The sequence below is a fragment of the Alnus glutinosa genome, chromosome 13, assembly GCF_958979055.1.
Source record: "Alnus glutinosa chromosome 13, dhAlnGlut1.1, whole genome shotgun sequence".
Classification (NCBI taxonomy): Eukaryota; Viridiplantae; Streptophyta; class Magnoliopsida; order Fagales; family Betulaceae; genus Alnus; species Alnus glutinosa.
The window spans coordinates 1,767,142-1,786,303 of record NC_084898.1 but is presented as its reverse complement, the minus strand read 5'-3'; positions in this window follow the sequence as shown (position 1 = coordinate 1,786,303).

Below are 19,162 nucleotides of genomic sequence, written 5' to 3'. Positions count from 1 at the left end.
CACAATGGACGTTGAGGACAGCCCACGAATAATTCAGCTAAATCATGCGACCTGATCTACCAATTAAAACAAGATTTTCCCCATAATTAAAGCCTACGTGAATTACGCCACAATCCATGAAGCTCTTGAACAAGATTTGCGTCCAAATCTAACCAACCCAATCTGCCAACCCTACGCGTGATTAACTGTTAACATTAACTAATTCTAACTACAAAGTATTAACGTTGTAGAATATTTTTTCCTAGTTACGTGGGCTGTTTAGTACTCTTAAACTTTGAAATTAGAAGTGAAAATTCTTGTTTTCGTGTTGATGTACGAGGATGAGACTTTATAAGTTAATCATAATTCGACCTGTTGAAGTAAACGGGTTAGACTATTCAAACTTAACTCGCTAATTTCATGTTGAATTTTCAGGCCGTGTAAAAAATTAACAGCTTTAAAATATTGCACGTTGAATCGAATCATAGGTATAAGATTATATAGGTTTATTCACGCTCAACTTATTTAATTAAACAGATCAAACTACTCAATCTTAATCAGTTAATTTTGTACCGAATTCTTGTTAAGTCGTGTGTTGTGTCAAAATATGTTAGAATATGCACACATTTTTATTTTATTTATTTATTAAAGTATATTTAAGTGGGACTCTTTCCAGTATGATGTGCAGTTTGTCAACTCTTTAACAAGTAGGGACAAAAGTAGGTTGGTGTTGCTAACATTGGAAAAAACAAACCTAAAATTGGGAGACTGTCGACGGTCGACCGTCGACTGCCGAGTCAAGGACTCGCATTAATCGCGCAAGATCTGTGGTGAGCCAAGCACGATATTTTTTGTAATTTTAAAATTCTTGTGCAGTAAAGCAAAGACAGTTTCTCTTAAAGATAACATAATTTCGGAAAAAAATTACAAAATTAGTTGAGTAGTTTGGGTCTGACTGATTTTGTAATTTCATAAAGTGTGATTTTAAAAAATAATTTTAAAAAATACAATTAAGCGTTTAGCCAAATCGCAGTTTAGCCTTTAAAATAGTAAATTAGTTTTTAAAATTTTATGTTTTAAAAAAAAACACAATCTTATTTGCCACTTAAAAAGATAAATTTTCTATGTTTTCAAATAGCAATTTTTAAAAACGCAGTTTTCAAACGATTTATGTTCTGCAATTTAGTTTAAAATCGCATTTATTGTCTATGAAATCACAATCCTAAATGCTCACTTTATCTTATTTGTAATTAGATTTACGTCGTATCAAATAATTAAATTCATAAATCAAAGTTTTTGATGTATTCACAAAAAATAATAATAATAATTATTCCCCACTGACCCTATAGTCAAATTTCATTTACTGTCTTAACAGATTTCGATAGTGTGATACGTCAGAATCAGTGACACGTGTCCTATTTAAAACAACGTCACACTAATGAAATTGTTAAGTCAGTGGACAGAATTTGACTGTAAAGAATAAAATATTTTTTTGACATACTGTAAAAACTTTTGAGTTCATATTGATGTCACACATGAGCTAAATGATAAATGCAAATCAGTAAATCATGGACTAATTTTATATTCTTCCCGACAATTTAATCATAAAGAACCTTGAGTTTGGGCAGACAAGGTGTTGGAATTATTGAGGTAGGTGCACTAAAAGCTACGATGAAAACAAAGGATTGTCACGCACCTAACAGAGAAAAAGAAGAAGATAAGAACAAATTAAAGTCACATTTTCTCTAATTTTGTTCCTTTCATACAACATCGTGTTACATCAATGGAGACTTTTCTCTGGTGGGGGCAGTAAGAGAGAATTCTGATATTCATGGATCCACCATACCCGACAGGACCCGACCAAATAGACCCATTAGGGCAGGGAGCTAGGCCCAAAACCACAAGCCTCCATGGGCCAAGTGGGTAAGCCCGCCAGTGATTTAGAGAACGAAGAAATGTGTGTTACAGAAAATAATTGCTCTGTCGCAATCATATTAACTTGGTAGGATAGAGATGTAGTATTTAACATTACTCTTCTCAGCAAAAAATTAAGCAACACCCTTAATGCAGCCAATAAACACGTAAAACTACCCGACACCTAATAACGGTTGTAGGAGGCAAATAATTATTGCTTTATTTAATTTTGGCAATATTGTGTGTGGTTGCAATATTTTTGTTGGTTGGAATTATTAGAAAACACATATTCACCTTCTCTAAGTGTTGTTTGGGGTTGTGGATGGAGGATCCTATTTCTATTTGCAAATAATCAATATATTTTTACATTATTTAAAATTTTAAATTACATATAATTATGTATATATTAATTAGATGCATCAAAATAAAATTTAAACCGATAAAATAAATTATCTTATTATTATTATTATTATTATATAGTGAACATATTTTCTTGACTAATTCTTGAGCCAGTGAAAGAACATATTTTCTTGACTAATTCTTGAGCAAGTGAAATCCAAATGCAAAGTCGCCCTCTAGTTTGGCTAGGTGATGTTAGAACACAACTTTCCTTTGAATTTCAAAGAAAATGACTAGCTAAAATATTTCAAACCTTAAAAGGTTCGTAGTTTAGCTTAGAACCACACTTCCGAAAATAAAAGTCACTAGGTTGAATATGTCCATCTCCTTTCATTTACCTTTAAATAATAAATAATTAAAACAAAATTATTAAAAAAAAAAAACCCTTATACGGTATAGCTCAAATTGAAAATTACTTGCAAGTTGTAACGGATGCTAATAAGACTATTATAACTTTTAGTACAAGTTTATTTATAAATTAAAGTAGTATTCGATCTTCTGACGTTTATAATGTTAGCTATTAAATTGATATGGCAGTCCATATGGTATTAGGGCTTTCACTCTATCGCCACAACTCGCCTTCTCTATCATTTCTTCTGCACTCGCACCGACAACGTCAACCATCTCATTTTGTCCTCCTTGTTTGGGCTATTAAGGTCTCAAAATAGAAGAAAGGTTTAGAACGGTACACTTGTTTGAATCTAGGGTTAGCGTGAAACATAATAAATGTTAGGTAGACTATCATGCATGTGAGCCTATATAAGGGCTTGCCGTCACCCACTTGATTAAGAGACGTTAAAACACAACTTTTACGTTAGAAATTGATCAAGAAAAGGACTGAAATTTTTTCAAACCTTAAAAGGTACGTAGCTTAGCTTTGAACCATACTTGAAAAATAAAAGTCGCTAGCTAGCTGGTTTGAATATCTTCGTGTCATTTCCTTTAGGGCTTACTTATTAAAAAGGAAAAGAAAAATAACTTGTAGGTTGTGGCTCAAATTGGAAACCACTTGCGGCTACATCAAATTTAATTCCCTCTAAAGAATAATGATAATTCATCTAAAATTCTTTTGGGATGCTCTTAAAATCAGGATAAGTACTGCTAGTAATTTTTGTCTGTTAAACCTTTCTTTTTTCTTTTTTCTTTTTTCTTCTCAAAACAAAAATACTAAAAAATAATTTAAAAGACGGAATATTTAAACTATTTTTATTTTTATATCACATCAAAATACTTTTTTCAAATAAAAAATTTAAAAATCATAACAAATTGAGCTATGTTTTGATAGTAGCAAGCTCACACCCAACATCCATGAATTCAAGGAACCCTTCATCTTTGCACTTGGATACCTTTCGAGTGGACTAAAAACTCTTCTCTTCGCAAAAATTAATAGAAAAATGTAAATTTAATCATTTAATCAATATTTTAATAGTTTATGTTGATGCATGCTTCATTAATTAAAATTTTAAATGACCTAACATTTAAATGTAACAAATTAAAAATCTTGACCAATCTTCTTGGTTGAATATATAAGTGATGTTGGAACATATATATATATATTGGAATTTGCCTTAATAAACCGTCAAAGACTTCCTATCTAGCTGATGCTTTGACCAAGGGAGACGAAAGGGTCCATTGTATCACCAAGAGAGCAGCGAAATAGCTAGTTTATGGATTGTTTTATCAGTTCTCTTACTGAAAGCGAAAAGAATAGATTGAAGATCAGGGAAAAAGAAGGGAAAATAAAAGATAATTCTAGCTAGCAATAGTAAGAATAAGAAAAAAGATTAATACATCTCTAAAGCTCTTCTGGGATGCTCCTAAGCAGTACTTGACCATTAATTGTAGCTTCAGCTGACACAAGAGTAACACGATTTGGTGGTATGAACACAAGCTCATGCGCTACGTCCTTGAAGTCAAGGAACCCACCATCTTTGCATTTTGACAACATTCGAGCTGCTTCTTGCTTTGTCATCTTCACCTTTACTCTCATCACCTCCTTTTTATCAACACTACTGCCGCCGTAGCTTTTCTTCTCCGAATTCTTCTCCACATTCTTTTTGGATGCATTCTTCTGATCTACCTCATCTCTGTATATGGGTTTTGCATTAAGGGCAGGCGTCCTAGTTTCTTCTACTTCATAAAACCAAAGTTTGTTAAAGGAGGTAACAAAGGATTTCCACATATTTAGAGAGAGAGAGAGAGAGAGAGAGAGAGCGGTGTTGGTGTGTATAACTGTGATAAGAGGAAGAGAGAATGGAATGTGAATTTATAGAAGGTATGTAGAGATGGGGAAGATATATAGTGATTGGTACAAAGAGCATGGAGTGTCAATCTGGGCATAGAGAAATGAAGTGGTTGATTTTGAAAGGATGATCGACCATGGGCGTCGAACACGTACACGACATGGAAAATCTTTCAAAATCGGCCTGTTAGTCAAGGTCTACTATGTTACTGTATATATATTAGTGGAGCTAGCCCTTTATTTGTTGATTAATTTATTATATATACTTTTGTTCAGGAAATTACGTTGTCCCGATTTAGGCGGCGTGGGCGAAAAACGTGAGGGACTAATATAATATAGCTGAGCGTAAATGTACAGGTCCAATGGTCTTTCAACGTGTACATGAATTCATTAAAAGTGTTCATTAAAAGACTTTTAATGTATCAATTTTCTTAACGAGTGGTATCAAAGTCAATAATAGTGTGCGACATGGTGGAACGGCACAGGTATGAATAAGGATATCTAGAACATATAGAAACAGAAGTGCAAGATGTGAATACGAATGTGATCATTGAAGTAAGGTGCAAAGGTTCACGGCACAAATACAAATTAATGAGTCCCTAAAGTAGGGACAAAGGTGTGTAGCGCTAACAAACCCATGTAACACACAGGTGATCGATCTTAGAAAAAACCCATAAAATTGAAAAAGAACTTTTGTACGAAGAAAGTTAATGTAGCAATATGGTGATAGACTCACACGTAAGAGAGTGATTATTGAGTATATACATGTGAATATAAAAATATTTGAGTATCACATTGAAATAATTGTCATAAGTGTAAGTTATTGATATAACATAGTTGAACTCAAGCGTATAAACTTAAGCTTTTGATTAGTTAAATGGAATCTCAATGTACTATATCATGGCTCACCAAAACAAAAAAAAAAACATTCGAATGTCAATTTTTGTAACAATTTATTTATTATTTTTTCATAAAGGACCTGTCAATTCTCTTTCTGAAGGCAGACTTAAAATCTGTCTTTGAGAGAGAGAGAGAGCGAGAGAGATTAGGGCATTACTTTTTTACGGCTTTTATCAATAGCTTAATGCACCAACTTTTCCAAGTAATGATACTTGATCAAATATTCCTAATATTTTGCTGATTAAAGAAAATTTGCTCCTACATGAATATTTTTGGACAAAGTTTCTTTTAACCGAGTTTATTAAATCGATATGTGTTCAAAATGCATGTAATTATCACATATTTTTAATCGAGCACATACATGTTCTAACATGTGTCAACTTAATAATTTAGGTTACATGAAATTAGATATAAAAATTTAAAAAAAAAATGAAAAATAATTATTTCTTACAGTCAAATTTCATTCACTGTCTTAGCAGATTTCAATAGTGTGACACATCAAAGCCAATAAAATTATGACATGTGTCATATTTAAAACAATGTTACATTAACAGAATTATTAAGTCAATGGACAAAATTTGACTGGGGGGAGTAAAATATTTTTTTGGCATATCGTAAAAACTTTTGAATTTATTTTGATGCCACATGGGGCTAAATGCAAATCAGTAAATCATGGACTAGTTTTATATTTTTCCTCACAATTTAATCATAAAGAACCTTGAGTTTGGACAGACAAGATGTTGGAATTATTGAGGTAGGTGCACTAAAAGCTACGATGAAAACAAAGGATTGTCACGCACCTGACAGAGAAAAGAAGAAGATAAAATCAAATTAAAGTCACATTTTCTCTAATTTTGTTCCTTTCATCCAACATCGTGTTCCATCAATGGAGACTTTTACCTGGTGGGGGCATTAAGAGAGAATTCTGATATTCATGGATCCACCGTACCCGACAGGGCCCGACCAAATAGACCCATTAGGGCAGGGAGCTAGGCCCAAAACCACAAGCCTCCATGGGCCAAGTGGGTAAGCCCGCCAGTGATTTAGAGAATGAATAAACGTGTGTTGCAGAAAATAGCTGCTATGTCTCTATCATATTAAATTGGTAGGTTGGAGGTGTAGTATTTAACATTACTTTTCTCAGCAAAAAATTAAGCAACGCCCTTAATGCAACTAATAGACACGTAGCACTACCCGACACCTAATAACGATTGCAGCAAGCAAATAATTACTGCTTTATTTAATTTTGGCAATATTGTGTGTGGTTATGATATTTTTGTTGGTTGGAATTATTAGAAAACACATATTCACCTTCTCTAAGTGTTGTTTGGGGTTGTGGTCCTTGGGGATGGAGGATCCTATTTCTATTTGCAAATATATTTTTTCACATTATTTAAAATTTTAAATTACATGTAATTATGTATATATTAGTTAGATGGAACAAAAACAAAATTTAAACGGGTAAAATAAATCCTTCAAAACACACTAGCGACCACGAACTTCTGGGACAACTTAATGGCTACAAACCAATTATCTGCAACTGGGAAAGGCAGTTAACAAGATATTTTTTTATATTATTATTATTAAAAAAAATAAATTAAGTGAACATATTTTCTTGACTAATTCTTGAGCAAGCGAAATCCAAATGCAAAGTTGTCCACTAGCTTGGTCAGGTGACTTTAGAGCACAACTTTCCTTTGAATTTCAAAGAAAATGACTAGCTATATAAAATATTTCAAACCTTAAAAGGTTCGTAGTTTAGCTTAGAACCACACTTCCAAAAACAAAAGTCACTAGGTTGAATATGTCCATCTCCTTTCGCTTACCTTTAAATAATAAAAATTAAAAAAAAAAAAAAAAAAACCCTTGTACGGTATAGCTCAAATTGAAAATCACTTGCGAATTGTAACGGGTATTGATAAGATTATATATTACAACATTGAGTACAAATTATTTATAAATTAAAGTAGTACTCTTCTGACGTTTATAATGTCAGCTATTAAACTGATATGGTAGTCCATATGGTACTAGGGCTTTCACTCTGTCCCCACAGCTCGCCTTCTGTGTCACTTCTTCTGCACCCGCACCAACAATGTCAACCACTTCATTTTGTCCTCCTCATTTGAGCTATTAAGGTCTTAAAATGAAAGAAAGGTTTAGAGCAATACGTGTGTTTAAATTTAGGGTTAGTGTAAAACATACCATGTGAGCCTATATAAGGCCTTAGCTTGTCGTCACCTACTTGATTAAGAGATGTTAAAGCAAAACTTTTCGTTTAGAAATTGATCAAGAAATGGACTGAAATTTTTTCAAACCTTAAAAGAGGTACGTAGCTTAGCTTTGAACCATACTTGAAAAATAAAAGTCGCTAGCTAGCTAGTTTGAATATCTTCGTGTCCTTTCCTCTAGGGCTTACTTATTAAAAAGGAAAAGAAAAATAACTTGTAGGTTGTGGTTCAAATTGGAAACCACTTGCGGCTCCATCAAATTTAATTCCCTCTAAAGAATAATGATGGTAATAAATTATAATAATGATAATTCATCTAAAATTCTTTTGGGATGCTCTTAAGTAGGGGTGTACAAGCGGTTATAACCAGTGGTTATTGGCTAAAACCGCTAACCGCCTAGTGGTTATTTTTATTTTACCAACCGCAACCGCTAACCGCCTAGGCGGAGGCGGTTATTTTTATAACCGCCGGTTAGCGGTTATAACCGGCGGTTTGAAACCGCTTTCGAATTCCGGTTTTGGGTCGGGTTAAAATCGGTTTTGGGCTATTTTTACACCTGTTTTGGGCCAGGTTTATACCTGTTTTGGGCCATTTTTTGTACAGATTTTAATTTTTTCAAGAAAAAAATTTTATACTTTTTGGGCCTTTTGTCCTTTGTTACAAAATTACTAATCCAAACATATTCTAAATTCCAAAACATACTAGGCAGCCAACTAACTGGGAGGTCAATATGCAACAGAAGTCTTTCAAACTGATGTGGATGGAGTCGGTCAATATGTTAACAGCAGCACAACACTTTGAGGAAGTGGATGGTGTCGGTCAATATACAACAGAAGTCTTACAAACTGATGAGGATACTTATGAGGATGGCTTCATATTAGACTCTTTCTTTCTTTCTTTCCCTGAAGTCTCCCGGCTAATGCCATGTTTGTGGCCAGAAATCAATACCACAAAAATTACGTGGCCAAGGCAAAAAAACAAACCAATTGCAGAAACACCAACATATGGACAAAACCATGATAATGGATTATGGATGTGGTTCCTTATCCCAAACCCACTTCCTAGATTACACTGCACCCACCATTGCCAACTCAGTCCCTTCTCTAACCCACCCATCTCCTCCAAACATCACGCCGGCTCTAACACTACCCATGGACGCTCTCGCAGTGAACCGATCTCTCTCTCGCCTCAAACCCAGAACCATCCCTTCTTCTTTTCCTTCACAACACCAAGGCTAGCAGCTTCAAGAAATACCCAAATCAAAATCCAAGAATATATCCAAGAAATACCCAAATCAGAATACAATAACCTCTAATATATCTATATACAATTTTTTTTTTATCATTAAATTAAATCTACGAATATATTCACTACAAAAGGAAAAAGGACTATCTACCAAAACTGAGGGAGAAACTTACAGTGTAGCGGCGGCGGAGACGACCGGAAGCGGAGACGAGCGGCGGCGGAGACGAGATGGGCAGAGAGGAGACGAGAGGGTAGAGCGAGACGGCGTCGGCGACAAAAATGAAATGGGAATTGGAAAATAGAAACCTAAACCTAAAAGAGAAAATATGGTTTATATATATTACCAAAACGGCGTCGTTTTGGGCATTCAGCAATGCCCAAAACGACGCCCCTCTAGGCTCTCAGGTCAATTTTTTTTTTTTTAATATATATATAAAAGCGGTTAGCGGTTATTTATAACCGCTTTTAAAACCCTATAACCTCTAACCGCCTCCGCCTAGGCGGTTAACGGTTATTTATAACCGCTTTTAAAAGCGGTTAGCGGTTATAAGCGGTTAGCGGTTAGCGGTTTTAAAGCGGTTATAACCGCTCCGTTTGAACACCCCTACTCTTAAGATCAGGATAAGTGCTGCTAGTAATTTTTGTCTGTTAATTTTTATTTTTTTATTTTTTTTCTTCTCAAAATAAAAATATTAACAAATAATTTAAAACACAAACTATTTTTAAAATTATTTTTATTTTTATATCACATCAAAATACTTTTTTCAAATAAAAAATTTAAAAAGCAGTAACAAATTTAGCTACGTTTTGATAGTAACAAGCTCACACACATCGTCCATGAATTCGAGGGACCCTCCATCTTTGCACTTGGATAGCTTTTGAGTGGACAAAAAACACTTCCCCTCACGTAAATATTCTAATATGGAAATTTAATTTTTTAATTAATATTTTGATAGTTCATGTTGATGCTTCATTTAAAATTTTAAATGACTTGACATTTAAATGTAACAAAATAAAAAATTTTACCAATCTTCTTGGAAACTATATATATATATTGGAATTTGCCTTAATAAACCGTCAAAGACTTCCTATCTAGCTGATGTTTTTACCAAGGGATCGGAGACGATAGGGTCCTTTAAATATTGTATCCTCAAGAGAGCGGCAAAATAGCTAGTATTATATATGGATTGTTTTATCAGTTCTTTCACTGAAAGAGAAAAGAATAGATTGAAGATTAGGGAAAAAGAAGGGAAAATAATGCTCCGTTTGTTTGTTTTGGTATAATATGATTTCTGTCGTAAAATATTTTTAGGAAAGTTATTTTTTAAAAAAATATTTTTCATCAAAATTATTTTTCGGTATTTGGCGCTTACGAAAAATGACAAATATTTTTTATATTTTAATTTAATCATATTAATTTAAAAAAATTAAATTTTATTCACAAAATTTGTCGCATTCCGGCATCGACAAATTGAAATTTATAACTGGTTTGTCGGGATCTAGGGATAGTCAACTGCTTAAATGTAAAGGTCGACTACATTGTTTAAAAGAGATCGAGTCAACTGCGTCTACCATCTACGAAAAATAATTTACGCTTTTAAAAAACATTAATCATTTTCATTTTTCGGTTGACCATTATTTTCGCTCCTACAAAACACCGATATCATTTTATAGAAATTATTTTACGTCGAAATAAATGGAGCATAAAAGAGAATTCTAGCTTACAATAGTAAGAATAAGAAAAAAGATTAATACATCTCTAAAGCTCTTCTGGGATGCTCTTAAGCAGTACTTGGCCATTAATTGTATCTTGATCAGCTGACACAACAGTAACACGATTTGGTGGTATGAGCACAAGCTCATGCGCTACGTCCTTGAAGTCAAGGAACCCTCCATCTTTGCATTTTGACAACATTCGAGCTGCTTCTTGCTTTGTCATCTTCACCTTTACTCTCATCACCTCCTTTTTATCAACACTACTGCCGCCGTAGCTTTTCTTCTCTGAATTCTTCTCCACATTCTTTTTGGATGCATTCTTCTGATCTAATTCATCTCTGTATATGGGTTTTGCATTAAGGGCAGGTTTCCTAGTTTCTCCTACTTCATCGAACCAAAGTTTGTTAAAGGAGGTAACAAAGGATTTCCACATATTTAGAGAGAGAGAGAGAGAGAGAGAGAGAGAGAGAGAGAGAGGGGTGTTGGTGTGTATAACTGTGATGAGAGAAAGAGAGAATGGAGTGAATTTATAGAAGGTATGTAGAGAGGGGGAAGATATATAGTGATTGGTAGAAAGAGCATGGAGTGTCAATCTGGGCATAGAGAAATGAAGTGGTTGATTTTGAAAGGATGACATGGGCGTCGAATACACGACATGGAAAATCTTTCAAAATCGGCCTGTTAGTCAGTCAAGGTCTACTGGGTGACTGTATATATATTGAAAAATGATTGTTTAACACATCCCCTATATATTAGTGGAGCTAGCCCTTTATTTGTTGGTTAATTTATTATACTTTTGTCCAGGAAATTACGTTGTCACGATCGAGGTCGCGTGGGTGAAAAAAGCGAGGGACTAATATATCAATTTTTTTAACGAGTGACAGCAGAGTCGATTACTGTGTGCGGCATGTTGGAATGGCACATGTATGGACAAAGATCTCTGGAATTGGATCAAAGGTGCAAGGTGCAAGTAAAAATAGGGAGCTTTGAAGTAAGGAGCAAAGGTTCACAACATAAATGCAAATGAGAGTCCTTGAATTAGGGAAAAAAATGTGTAGCTTTGACAAACCCACATAACACACAAGTAATCTTAGAAAAAGTCGATAAGTTTTCGTATGGTGATGGACTCACATGTAAGAGGGAGATTATTAAGCATACACATGTGAATATAGAAAGATTTGAATCTTATATTGAAAAAATATCATAAGTGTGAATGATTGATATAACATAGTTGAGCGATTAAACCTATAAACTTAAGCTTTTGATTAGTTAAATGGTATTTCAACAACTATATCATGGCTCACTAAAAAATACTTTCCAGAGTATCAATTTTTCTAGCAATTTATTTATTATTTTTTCATGAAGAAACTATCAATTCTCTTTCCGTAGGTAGACTTAAAATCTGTCTTTTGTAAAGGTGAGGAATTGAGCAACAATACCTGGTAATTAGCCAACAAAAATGGAATGTCCTAATTAACATGCGATCCTCATATGCACTAAGAAATGACGATTGTAAGATCGAGGCTAATTCCGGTCCCTACAATCTTTTTTCCGGCAACGTCTAATAATTTCTCTTTTTCGTCTTCCCTTGCTTTTGTCGAAGGTAGTCATTTTCTTTCCTCGATTATGTGATCCTATCAAGTGTTGTCTTCCAATTGGGTCCTACGTGGGTTGTCAATATATATATAGAGAGAGAGAGAGAGAGAGAGAGAAATTAGGGCGTTACTTTTTTACAGCTTTAATCAATGGCTTATTGCTCCAACTTTTCTAAGTAATTAATAATACTTGATCAAACACTCCGACATTTTGCTGATTAAATAAAATTTGCTCCTACATAAATATTTTTGGACGAAAACCTAGTTTATTAAACTAAAATATGTTTAAAATACATGTAATTATCACATATTTTTAATTGAGAACATAAGTTTTCTCACATGTTCGGTTAAAAATACGTGTAAAAATAAAAAATGCACATAAAAATTGTTGGGTCTTGGTGACTTGGTCTCAATCAAGTCAGTGTAGGTCCTAGAACTAGCTGTCCTTGTCTAATTTGTTTTGGAGATGTCTCTCGTGAGAATCGGGTGAGGAGTCAACAAAAATTGAGAGAAAAAGAAAAGGCAATAGCTCCATAAAAATAGAGGTTTTGTCTTTTTTTTGTTATTCTTCTTGTTGGGTTAAAATGAGAATTGAGTGGATTAGAACTTTGAATTTGAGTGGTTTTCTTGCCCTATTATTTTTTTGTATTCACCTTTTGTTAGTGGATTTTCTTCAGGGTTGCCTCTGCTAGTAGATGTACCTCAGATTGAGGGAATTACTTAAATCTTTGTGTCGTGTGTGATTGCTTATCTTTGTTATTTCGCATTCTTCTTATTTTTCGCATCCCATATGTATTGGAAAATATGATATATTTCCTAACATAAATAACATCTATTTTGAACATGTGTCAACTTAATAGATTAGATTGGATGAAAATTTCTCCAACTTAATTTGCATAAAAAAAAATTCAACCCAATTTAAGGAAAAAAAAAAAACATTATATTTTTATTTACTTCTATTAAAGTTATTACACAAAAATCTCAAAATTACTTCCATATTTATATCACAAATCATCCCAGCTTCACTCAAGCTCTTGTAAAGTAAGGTCTGTTTGGAGGTGAAATGGAATCCAATTTTTTTTTTTTTTCAAATTCGGATATTTGAATAACAACTTGGTTTCAACTCGAAAAATTACCCATTTCTCTTTCGATTTCAAAAACCACCCGAACTCCAAGGCAGGATCCACGTTAGTCTGACGCACGGAGAAAATGGGTTGCTTAATTAAATAATATTCATAATTTTTTATGATAAATAATTATTATTTCAATCATTATTTTACACTAATTTTCATAATACCAATCATTATATGCAAGTTTTCAAACTTTCAATCATTTCTTACAATGTTTATCTGTGAAAAAATAATCTCATATAACTCTCGTTCAAACACAATTTTAAATAAAATTTAAATTCGACTCATTACCTAAATATATTTTTATTTCTCAAAATTCGCACCCTAAACACCCAAACAAATGATAAATGTTTTGCCGGCAAATGATGCATCATAAACACGACAAGATTATACGTGTTTTGATTTTTTTTTTTTTTTTTTAGTTTTTTTTTTTTAGAAAAAACGCCAAGATTATGTTAGCTCTGTCACTTTGACGTACATCATGACGTAGTTTACTGATAAATAATTTACTTTATGAACATGGTTTAAGAAAACGAAATGGTTGATTTGATAACCAAACTAACCACGCGTTTTGAATTAGTCAATATTATCCTTTTTTTTTATTATCCTTTTTTTTTATTTTTTAATACTTCAACCCATCTTGTCATTAGGTATCTAATCACCCAAATCATGTTCATGCTGAAATCGAAGTATTTTGAAGACTTCAACCCATCGTGCCCATCGGGCTCAAAATCAAGGAAAACATAAACATAGAAATTGACTCGGTTTTGTTTGACGATGCTTTTTTACAAGTTTTTGTTGTGAGGTGATCTAACGGCAGTGAAAGTAATTTTAAATATTTTGTCAAGGTTTTATGTTTAGAGTTGTTTGTAAATAATTTTGCTTGTTATGCTAAAAAGAAAAAATAAATAAATCATTTATTTAAATAAGAAAAAAATAAAAACAACAACAACCTAAAAGGCGTATGTGAGACTTGAACTCGTGTTTGGCAATTCACTCTTTCTTGATTTTAATCAAACTCCTTTCTTCAAATTACCAAACAACTTTCTTGGTTGTGTTTGATAAACCATTCTCATATAGATTTTTTATTTTAGTTATATATGTGTGCATATTATTTTTTATCACCAAGCGTACATGTCATATAATTGTTTTTTAGCCATCAAAAAGCATATGGTTTTAGCTTCCAATAGTCCCAATAGATGATAGAGTGTGACACATGCTCGATCTGTATAAAAATTATATACGATGTCTTTTTAATATATTGAAATATGTATTTCGGCCTATATATTTTTATTTTGACATTAATAAAGATCAGGAAATATAAAGAATAACTTATATAAGATTAGTTAGGGTCTGTATGGGTTTGCAATTTCAAAAAGTACGATTTGAAAACGTGATTTTTAAAAGTGAAGTTAAGCGTTTGACAAAATTGCAATTGAAGCTTTAAAATTGTGCGTTTTCAAAAAAGTAGCCATTGACCTGTGATTTGAAAAGACAGATTTTCTGTGTTTTAAAAAACGTAATTCCAAACGATTCATTTTCTGTAATTTGGTCTAAAACCGCACTTTTTATTTATAAAATAGCTTTTCCAAACGCGCCTTTTTTGAGACATTGAGACTGCAACTTTGAATCATAATAAGTTTTCATTTGAAAACTTAATTAAAGAGGGTCGATAATGAATTAGCACAATGCATACTTATCACATTTAAGTGTGCTATTTTCATGTATACTACAATATTATTGGTTAGAGATCCATGTCCACATATAAGGGGGTTAATATTTGTAATTGTACGTGGAATGACATAGCGACTTCCATGTTTGGATGTTGAGATTCTTATTGGATCGAATGTTCATGAAACTAAGGTTTTATCATATATATATATATATATATATATATTGAGATTTGTTTTCAAAATAAAATATCTTTAAAATTGATTATGCTACCGCAATCAACTGTGCCGACTATGTGACACCTCTGAAGTTAAGTGCCACTTGGGTGTGTGGATTGTGATGGTATCATGTGTAGGTGCATGTCAATTGTAATTTTGAATTGATATTGCAGATATAGATAAGATTACGTTTTGATTGAATCTTGATAAATGATATCAGAACATTATAGTAACATCGATCATATGACGCTTGTCCATTGTAGCATGAAACGGACACTAGCGAAGGTGTTAAGAATTTGAGTAAATCAAAAATTGTGACACCTTGAAAAGTAATCTCACATCAGGTGGATTGATTGTAATGATATTATGTAGGATATCATATATAATATTAAGTGAAGTTGAAATTTATAAGTGATTTATGTTAACCATATATAATATTGTTACAGTTGAAAGTAGTATTTCAATTCAGGAAACTTCAATTGTCATTTTTATAATCTGGGTTTCATTGACTGCAAGTCTTTGTTTACTAAAACAGATTTCTCCCATGAGATGAACAGTACTGCAGATCCTTCATTGAGTTTAGTGTTCAGTCACTTCTCCCACTAAAAAAATATCGAATATGTTCAGAAACAAAAGGGAAAAGAGAAGAATTCTAGCTAGCAATAGTAACAACATTAATACATCTAAATCTCTTCTGGGATGCTCTCAAGAACTGGATGAATTGAAGCTTCAGAGGACACAAGATTAACACGATTTGGTGGGATGTTCACAAGCTCACGTGCTACGTCTTTGAAGTCAAGGAACCCTCCATCTTTGCACTTTGACAACATTCGAGCCGCTTCTTCCTTTGTCATCCTCAATTTTACTGTTATCACCTTCTTTTTGTCAGCACTACAACTGACGCCATAGCTTTTCTTCTCAAACTCCTTTTTGTCAACAGTACTACTGACACAGCTCTTCTTCTCTACCTTCTTTTTCGATGCCTTCTTCTCTAACTCATCTCTGTATATGGGTTTTGCATTAAGAGCCGGTTTCCTTGGTTCTTCTACTCCATCAAACGAACGTCTGTTTACAAAGGATTTCCACATATTTAGAGAGAGAGAGAGAGGAGAGAGAGAGAGGTGTTTGTGAATATGACTGTGAGAAGAGAAGAGGAAGGGAGCTAAGTAGTGATATGGAGAAAAGGCAGTGGATTGTGAATTTATAGAAGAGCGTGGAGTGTCATGTGGGCACAAACAAGTGCCCCACCTTCTCAAGTGGGTTTCTTTGGCGTCTGCTACGCGACATTAATTCAATTTCTTTTAACTTCTTAACAGTCGAGCTCTCTAGCTATTTGTGATTTTAATACTATTTTTGTGGAGGAAAATTGTCATGATCCTTCCGTTTATTTCTTCTTGAAGAAACAGTCAAAATGGAGCCTACAAGTGACCTGTTGGAGAGACAAAGACTGACACGTCACACGAAGTTGTTTTTTTTCTCTTGAAAGAGTCCAAATTTTCTTTCTGCATTATGCTTTAATATATGCCTTTCGTAAATGAGATGAGTTGGGGAACCTCAGACGCATTAAGAGATGACGATCGGAAGAGGCTGATCATTCCTCTTACAAGTTAAAGTCTATTATTATGGCATTTAAGGTTCTATATTTGAGATGATTTTGTGCTTGTATTTTGTTAAATGTCTGGCAATCTTTTGTGGACACACACACACACACGTAAGAGGGAAATTATTGAGCATACACATGTAAATATAGAAAGATTTGAGTCTTACATTAAAAGAATATCATAAGTGTGAGTGATTGATATAACATGCGACATAATTAATTGAGCGATCAAACATATAAACTTAAGCTTTTGATTAGTTAAATGGTATCTCAAGAGATTATATGATGGCTCACTACAAAGAACTTTCCAAAAGTATCAATTTTTCTCACAATTTATTTGATTTTGGCAATGTTGTGTGTGGTTACGATATTTTTGTTGGATGGAATTATTAGAAAACACATATTCACCTTCTCTAAGTGTTGTTTGGGGTTGTGGATGGAGGATCCTATTTCTATTTGCAAATAATCAATATATTTTTACATTATTTAAAATTTAAAATTATATATATATATATATATATATATATATATATATGTGTGTGTGTGTGTGTGTGTGTGTGTGGAGGATCCTATTTCTATTTGCAAATAATCAATATATTTTTACATTATTTAAAATTTAAAATTATATATATATATATATATATATATATATATGTGTGTGTGTGTGTGTAAAGTGAACATATTTTCTTGACTAATTCTTGAGCAAGCGAAATCCAAATGCAAAGTCTGGGCTAGGTGATGTTAGAAAGTTGGGTTCGTAGTTTAGCAAAGTGAACATATTTTCTTGACTAATTCTTGAGCAAGCGAAATCCAAATGCAAAGTCTGGGCTAGGTGATGTTAGAAAGTTGGGTTCGTAGTTTAGCTTAGAACCACACTTCCAAAAATAAAAGTCACTACGTTGAATATGTCCATCTCCTTTCGTTTATCTTTAAATAATAAATAATTAAAACAAAATTCAAAAAAAAAAAAAAAAAACCTTATGCAATATAGCTCAAATTGGAAACCATTTGCAAGTTGTAACGGGTGTTGATAAGACTATTACAACTTTTAGTACAAGTTTATTTATTAATTAAAGTAGTACTTGAACTTATGACGTTTATAATGTCGGTTATTAAATTGATATGATAGTCCATATGGCACTAAGGCTTTCACTCTATCGCCACAGCTCACCTTCTCTGCCACTTCTTCTGCACCCGTACCAACAATGTCAACATTCTCATTTTGTCCTCGTTTGGGCTATTACGGTCTCAAAATGGAATAAAGGTTTAGAACAGTACGTTTGTTTAAATCTAGGGTTAGCTAGCGTGAAACATAATAAATGTTAGGTAGACTACCATGTGAGCCTATACAAGGGCTTGTCGTCACCCACTTGATTAAGAGATGTTAAAACACAACTTTTATTTTAGAAATTGATCAAGAAAAGGACTGAAATTTTTTCAAACCTTAAAAGGTACGTAGCTTAGCTTTGAACCATACTTCAAAAAATAAAAGTCGCTAGCTAGCTAGTTTGAATATCCTCGTGTCCTTTCCTTTAGGGCTTACTTATTAAAAAGGAAAAGAAAAATAACTTGTAGGTTGTGGCTCAAATTGGAAACCACTTGTGGCTCCATCAAATTTAATTCCCTCTAAAGAATAATAAATTATAATAATGATAATTCATCTAAAATTCTTTTGGGATGCTCTTAAGATCAGGATAAGTACTGCTAGTAATTTTTGTCTGTTAAAACTTTCTTCTTCTTCTTTTTTTCTTCTCAAAACAAAAATATTAACAAATAATTTAAAACACAGAATATTTAAACTATTTTTATTTTTATGTCACATCAAAATATTTTTTTCAAATAAAAAATTTAAAAATCATAACAAATTGAGCTATGTTTTGATAGTAACAAGCTCACACCCAACGTCCATGAATTCAAGGAACCCTTCATCTTTGCACTTGGATACCTTTCGAGTGGACTAAAAACCTTTCTCTTCACGCGCGTAAATTAATAAAAAAAAAATATAAATTTAATTATTTAATTAATATTTTAACTGTTTATGTTGATGCATGCTTCATTAATTAAAATTTTAAATGACCTAACATTTAAATGTAACAAAATAAAAATCATGACCAATCTTCTTGGTTGAATATATAAGTGATCGATGTTGGAACATATATATATATTGGAATTTGCCTTAATAAACCTTCAAAGACTTCCTATCTAGCTGATGCTTTGACCAAGGGAGACGAAAGGGTCCATTAATTGTATCATCAAGAGAGCAGCGAATAGCTAGTTTTATGGATTGTTTTATCAGTTCTTTTACTGAAAGAGAAAAGAATAGAT